Source organism: Branchiostoma floridae, chromosome 2, assembly GCF_000003815.2.
Source record: "Branchiostoma floridae strain S238N-H82 chromosome 2, Bfl_VNyyK, whole genome shotgun sequence".
NCBI lineage: Eukaryota > Metazoa > Chordata > Leptocardii > Amphioxiformes > Branchiostomatidae > Branchiostoma > Branchiostoma floridae.
Window position 1 is genome coordinate 10,665,561 of NC_049980.1, and position 8,023 is coordinate 10,673,583.

The window sequence follows — 8,023 nt, forward strand, 5'->3', positions numbered from 1 at the left end:
GGATGAAAGAAGAGTTAGTGCTTTGAAATGACGCCATGTAGTTGTTATTGACTAGTATATCATAAAAGTTTTTAGAAGAAATATTTACTTCTTCTCAGACATATTTTTCTGCCTACAAGTTTACCAGGTTCAATGTATGACATACATCAAATAACTTTTTCGTCAGCCCCATAGATGGTTAAAGACCACAGTAGGTTGAGTGTTTTATGTCAGTTGGATTATACTACATTTTGTCCTTTGCCTGACCTGTGTTTCAAGACAATTATGTTAAAAATTCTTTTATGTATTTATGCCAGGCTTGCTATTGTAGCAAATTCTACAAACAATTTCATGTCCTATCTTTGGATAAATTTAGGAGTAAGTTAAGAAAAAGTACTTTTTTTTCCTCTAATCATCTTTCTCACTTGAATTGTTGTAATGTATCTTTACAATGGGTTGTTGGATGGGAAGATAAGAATAGCAATGTTGTTTAACAAAGCGGTTCAGCATACTTTATGACACTATTTAGTATTTACACCGATAATCTAATTTGTCTTCAGCGGCTATGCATTTTCTATCTAAGAATAATAGACGGCCAGCTAGCTTTGGTCACCAGTTTTGAATGTTAGATGTATATGGAAGAGCCAAGGCTGTGTGGTGACATTGTACATGCTGTAAATGTGTTCTTGCATCAGTATATCTGTGTCTAACAATGGGTAACAAGCTGTGGGTAGCAATGCCGGGCTGTTGAGAAACTTACACTCCAACTGGAGGTTGATGCCTTTGTACTGACAGTAATATTGTTTGGGGGAGGGCACTAGTGCATTGTAAATTTAACTGCAGCTTTGTCGTCAAAAGAACCATTGTTTACTGAAATTGTGAGATGTAAGAGTGCATGAAAGAAGCCTTGACTTACCTGGGGAACTGAACTGAGCAGAATTGACCAGATGTAAAGTTGAATGTAATATTAGTCCAAAAACTAGGAATGTTTTAACCCTTTCCCAGCTGGTTTTGCTCTTGCTAATGTAAATTTTGTCAATGTACTAGCCCAAAGCTGGGAGCAGGTTAAAAAGAGTACCCTCTGCTGGGGTAGACAACTTTAGATTACAGGGGTTACATGTATGTCTAGTTAAATGTGTAATTTGTAAACAATTACACATGGATTCCCCCATATCTTGGTTCTCCACACATGCAATGTTATCTGTAAAAACGTATGCCCTGTTGGAAATGTATATGCCACGTTTCTTTTGAGATTTTGCAAAATGTTTGAAATATGAACGGAAAAAGGGGGGATGTGTGACATACACTTTGAATTGTTCATGTACTAATTTGGAATATGAGAAATGTTATAAAGAAAGGCTGATAGATCCAAAATGTAAGTTTGTTACTATTGCCAGGTTTAACAGTATGGAATAACCCGTTACATGTTTCGGGTGTTTTTCTCGCAACGTTTTCTTAATATGTAAAAAATGAGGTGTCATTATAGAGTTGATCACATTTGTATAATCATGTTTATCGAAACAATTGCTTTCCAAATTTATGCTACAAGTAGACGCAATGTTAATGTGGTGTAGTTAGGCAGAGCCAACCTCTAATTTTGCATCGGGTTGACGTATCTGTTTCCGTGGTTTGCTATGTATGGGGTCTATATTTGTAGGATGGCAACATACTCTCCAGCAGTCATTGCAAGACAGGAAATAAAAGCTTTATACTGTAACACCAGTGCACCTGTTACCGTAACTTGAAATTTAGGGTTACGTAAGGGTTAAGGGTCATTTGAGAGGGGTGGCACCTATAGGCAGCTCGTACGTTCTGGAAAGCCACTTTCTTAAGTTCAGAAAATATTCTGCAGCATATGCCTGTTTTGTCCATCTTTATCAACTTGTGTTGTATACATACGTCAGGGTAGATATTGCAGTCTGGCAGAATCGCTGATTCTGCCGATAAAGAAATCCTAATTGGAGGAGGCCAGCATCACAGCTATGGCATCATGTAGTCACAAGTTTATAACGGACAATAAAACTAGCTGCCAATTTTAAGTCAACATTACCAGCTACAGAATGATGCTAAGTTGCTGCTGAATTAGAACATTGTTTTGAGTATCACCCATTCACAAGTTTTCACAAAAAAATAGGTTCAGGGCAGGACCAGCACCTTATCCTCTGGACCTGAAATTTTGGTACCCGTTCCCTAGTTTTCAGTCATAGCTTTAATTTCAGATCCAATACACTGACATCTTGATGTATGTCAGAACAAGAGTATTTCTGAGAAAATGTAACTTTAACTAACAACTGTATCAGCCAATTCTGGTTAGTTATTGGCAGATGTGTTGCTCTACAGGAAGGTTACATGTAAAGGATGTTTGGGGCGAGATGTATCTAAATTTGAACTCGGCTTTTCCCAATACAAGGGTGCTCATGGCTACCTGCTTCAATTTGGTGCCAGAACACAGACATAGGGACACAAACTTGGATAGTGGCCCAAACGCTTACCAGTGGAAAAATGACAGCCTTAAGAATTTTTTATAATACAGTCACGTTGTATATCATGCTGCTATGTTTATACACGTACCAGGCATTCATGGCTATCTACCAGGCTATCTATGCCGTCATAATAGTCTGAAGTTACTGTACGTATTTGCTATACGTGGCTTGTAGGACTACTCAGTCCCTACCAAAAATATGCTAAATTGCTATTGGAAGGTTTAAAAAGTATAGATGTGTTAAGGGTACTGGGAGAAATCTTAATTTTGCCATTACAGTTAACGTTTGTTTCAGCATTGAGCAAAACCATGTTTTCATGCCTGAAGTTTAATGCAGACCTATGCTCTTCCTAGCTGCAGCAGACAACTTAAAGTGTTCAATTTTTAACAAAATAAAATGTCATTTGGTGAACCTTTTGTTTCCCTTGACGTATTTCCTTGTTGAATGTTTGAACGTGTAACTAATACGATCGTAAAATTGATGCAAAACTATGCAAATTATAATCTAAAGTAATAAAGTAGGTTTCATCATTGCATGTATTGAATCAAGTTCCTGGGGTCCGAATTTGCATACATTTAAGGAAACTCATTTGCATAAATTCCGAGAATGCCATACTTGTATGATGTAGCATTTACGTAAAGTTGATCATCATTAGACCTATATTATGCAAATCAGGCGTAGCAGGCTGGAATCGACGCCGAAAATTGGCAACCGCCAATTCAGCGACGGAAGAACAAAGGGAGTGAGTGAGAGTCAAGATACGTCGATGTACGCCAAAAAGTTGTTACTCAAGCAACTGGATATGGTTTTTGAAACGGTCAAACGTTTCAACTGCTTTGCAGCAGTTTTCGTCAGTGTCTGACGAAAACTGGTGTATAGCAGTTGAAACGTCTGACCGTTTCCAAAACCATATCCAGTTGCTTGAGCATTAAACTACATTTTTGCGAGAGTGAGACTCAATTTTACAGAGATACTGGAGCCGGCTTGTCATCTTCAGAGGTACGATTTTCTTATCCTCGCTATAATTAGGCGGTATAAGTGCTCGTGTTGTGTAGAAAATATTGCTGTGGTGTTTTGGTTTTTCTTGGTGTTGTAAATGAGAGGGGAGGGCGGTGTTTACGTTGTTTACATGTCTAATGGCACATGCCTCGTTTTCCAAATATCCCGGTTCAGTTTGATTTTTTTTCGGGCTAACGTAACTTTTTTTGTGTGTAGCATGTATTAGAAAATGGACATGCTATATCGGCAGGCTTACCGGGCCAAGAAATAGCAAGAGCGAGTAGAGTTATTTGGCCATTTTCAGACCGAAACTGTATATTTTGGCCGCCTGTGCCCCAAATGACCTGAAATGTCTAATTGTTTAATTTGGATATTTGGTTTAAGTATCTGAGTAAAAATATTGGCACAAAACACTTCAAAATGATTTCTTTGAGATTTTTTAGGGGATTTCGTGTCCTCCGGTAACCTAGCACTGAACTCGCACCTGCGACAGCGACCGACTTGCACCTGTTGATTGAATCATATGGGCCAGCCAATCAGCAAAGAGGAAATGTTCGACTTTGAGAAATTGATTAAACGACAGTCTGCCATTGGTCACCGATCAAAACCCAAATTTATCTGATGATTGTGTACCTGCCGAAGGTAATTGATATTCATGAGCGCCCGGCGTCTGCTAGCACCGTGGTAAATTTCTTTTCTGTGTTGTTTGTTCGGCTGTTTTCGGCGGCAAATTACAGTATCTAACCATCTCTGACCACCTGTGGAAGTCAGACTTGTTCTAAGGGACGAGTTATCGTATCAATGAAGCTAAAAAAAACTATTAAGATTTGTAGGCATAGAGCCTTCTACTGCTATACTTGTTTTCTTATATATCTCTAAGGGCACAGCAAGTACTAGTAAATGTTATGGATGACATCAGCGCGCGTTTATTAATTTTTTTCCTCTTCGGTGATGGTCAGATAGACCAAAATAGGGGAACATGACGATGATGTTGAGTTGAAGCCTAACGATTATACTTGTAGAAGTGACACTAGGGAGGTAGCAATGTCTATAGTTGCAGAAGTAAGATTTGTTGGATAGTTGTATAAAAAGTGCCACCAATATGGAAGCCATGAAATTAAATGTAGTTGCCAGCTTGGCAAGTGATAGCAGTGTACCACACTAGTATCACTTTTACTACAGTAGTTCACTTCTTTAATACAGAAATAAATGCCTTGCTAGTTGTGATGCCACGTTTTGTAACTTCAAATCTTGTTACGACGTTTATTAACTTTATAGTGTCTATTTTGAAAATGGAGCCATCTTTTTTTTTTTACCCATCTGTTTTTTTCGCGCTATCTCATTATTTTTGCACTCTGCATAGGATGTCATCCATAAAATTTACTTGCTGTGGCCTAAGGTACCTAAGGCCTTCTGTCAGAGAAGGCGATCTCATGACGTGTTTACCTCCAAACCAGTAAAGCCATACAGGTTATCATGTTATGTTCCTTATGCTGACAGGGTGTCACTAGTATTCTTTCAGGAAAGGATCATTCAAAGTCACACAAATTGGAACTGACTTTAAAACACTCAACATTCAACCTAACGATTTACAAAACTGAATTAAACTACTAAGATTGAAATGGCACCGCATTTCAACTCAGCCGATCACCATTGTCACAAACTGCAGCTGTTAACATGCACACAACCACTACCATTTCAGACACTCACCAGAGTACTGTACTAGCACTCATGCACAATGTATTTTGTACAACCACCTTCGCCACCATCCAATAGCTGCATGGTCAGATTTTCTAAAAGTTTTTCCTCTTTGCAGGCTGAGTTTCCCAAGTTTCCCGAAGAAAGGAGCACCTCTACCAATCCTCACATCTGTTCTTCGTCGGAGCGTGTCGCCATTGACCCCATGTAAGTAAACTTAACTTTATTGTGAGGGGACTTCCGTGCAGTGTGTTTGAGGATTGCAGTACTGGCGATGGTCAACAAGTCACATACCCGGGATAAGTTGCCCAACAATCCCGAATCTGCGCGTTCTGTACACAGCAACTAAATAGTTTTACTTTTTGCCCCAAGTCTTGCCCAGTTAAACAGTGAGACATTTGTAAGTGACTGAATGTAGACAGCATCCTGGTTTCTACTCTCCAAGCAGAGGTTGAGTCGCGGAGATATTGTAACAGTCGGGAAATTTACCGGCGAATCTTCTTACCTCTGCTACAAAAACGGAACGGTACAAGCCTTTTAAATGTAACCTAAAATGTGGATTTTTTAAAAGTGTCCGAAATAGGCAAACTATGGTATCATTGGAAAGGTCTCTTGGTGGGGAGTTGAAAACTGCAATCCGTTTCCGGATGGCTCTTGTTGTTGGCGAGTTATTTATTTATTGAATGAATGAAAGACCTTTATTGTACATTCATGCCTCGACGGGCTAGGTACAGGTCACTGATAACAGACATGACTGATAACAGACATAACAAACATATGCAAAAACAACAAGATACAATTAACTAGCTGAAGGTACTAAGCTAACAGGATGGTCGACATCTTCTCGCTTCTTTGTACAGGTGTAGATATAGGAACAGATAATGTTTGATATACAGGGTTTGTCTAGGCGCATCAAAAATAGAAATTTATCCGTTGCATTAAGGTGTTCAAAATATGGGAACTCTTTTCTTATATATTCATAAAGCACAATCCGTTCATTATGGTACAGTTTACAGTGTAAAATAAAATGCTGTTCATCTTCTACTTGTTGCAAATCACAAAATTGGCAGACTCTATGCTGCAGAGGGGTGCGGTTGTGCCTTCCAGTTTCGATATGTAACTTGTGGCAACTAATCCGGAGTTTAGTGACAGCCACTCTGTGTTGTATGTTTTTCACCATCAGATATTCTTCTTCTTTATAAATAGTCTTGAATAATCTATAGGTTCGTAATTTGTTACCGAAAGATTTGTCCCGGTTGTCATTGTGTATTTCAGCTTTAAATGTTTGAATATAAATATCCTTTAATCGTTGGCTGATGGCGTTGGTTATAGGTAATAGGTTTGTTCCTAGAGATATCTGAGATCTCCATATGTAGGCAAAACCGCATTCCTCCAGTATCTTACGAACGCCGGACGCCCAGCACTTGTTTCCATTTGCATCTAGTTGTAATTGACAAGATAGGGCGTCGGCTTGTAGACTGTCAGCTGGCACGTTTTGACGGATTCTTAGAAAGTGTTTGATAGCGTTCAGGGAGGCTTCCAGTTGAATGGGGTACCTCCCTAATTCCGCTCTTGTGGCAAGGTTAGATGCTGGTCTGGGGATATTTAGTGCTTGTTTGCAGAATTTAAGGTGAACAGATTCAATGGGACAGGTTTTAGGGCTTTTTAATGCGCCCCAGATTTCTGAGCCATAAAGTAGAATAGGTTTGACACATGCATCGAAAAGTTTGTTTCTAACTGGTAATGAGGCGGTGGCTTTATCTAAAGATTGTTTTATTCCGAATAAAGCCTTCAGACCTTTGCCACTCAGGTATTTGTTGTTAGCTTTAAACGTGCCAGCTGCACTCACAATAATACCGAGATAAGTATAACAAGTTACAATTTCTATTTCACGATTATCAAACAGGAGAGAACAGTTTTTAGGTAGACTGCCACCCTTTTTAAATACAATAATTTTTGTTTTCCTAAGATTTACTTTTAATTTCCAAAGTGCACAATAATTTTCCAGATTGTTCAAGGAATGCTGTAATCCCTGTTTGGACTCGGAAAAAATTACCAAGTCGTCAGCATACAACAAGCAAGGGACAGTTTTGTTGTACATAAATGGAGGATTACAGGGAGCACCGTCAAATTGGGACACAATATCGCTAAGAAAAAGGTTAAATAATGTAGGTTATTCCCGTTTAAAGTTAAGCACCGATTACAGTAACCTAAAATATGGATTTTTCAAAAGTGTCCGGAATTGGCAAACTATGGTATCATTGGAAAGGTCTCTTGGTGGGGAGTTGAAAACTGCAATCCGTTTCCGGATGGCTCTTGTTGTTGTTGAGTTATTCCCGTTTAAAGTTAAGCACCGATTACAGTAACCTAAAATGTGGATTTTTTAAAAGTGTCCGAAATAGGCAAATTATGGTATCATTGGAAAGGTCTCTTGGTGGGGAGTTGAAAACTGCAATCCGTTTCCGGATGGCTCTTGTTGTTGTTGAGTTATTCCCGTTTAAAGTTAAGCACCGATTACAGTAACCTAAAATATGGATTTTTTTAAAGTGTCCGAAATAGGCAAACTATGGTATCATTGGAAAGGTCTCTTGGTGGGGAGTTGAAAACTGCAATCCGTTTCCGGATGACTCTTGTTGTTGTTGAGTTATTCCCGTTTAAAGTTAAGCACCGATTACAGTAACCTAAAATGTGGATTTTTTAAAAGTGTCCGAAATAGGCAAACTATGGTATCATTGGAAAGGTCTCTTGGTGGGGAGTTGAAAACTGCAATCCGTTTCCGGATGGCTCTTGTTGTTGTTGAGTTATTCCCGTTTAAAGTTAAGCACCGATTACAGTAACCTAAAATGTGGATTTTTAAAAGTGTC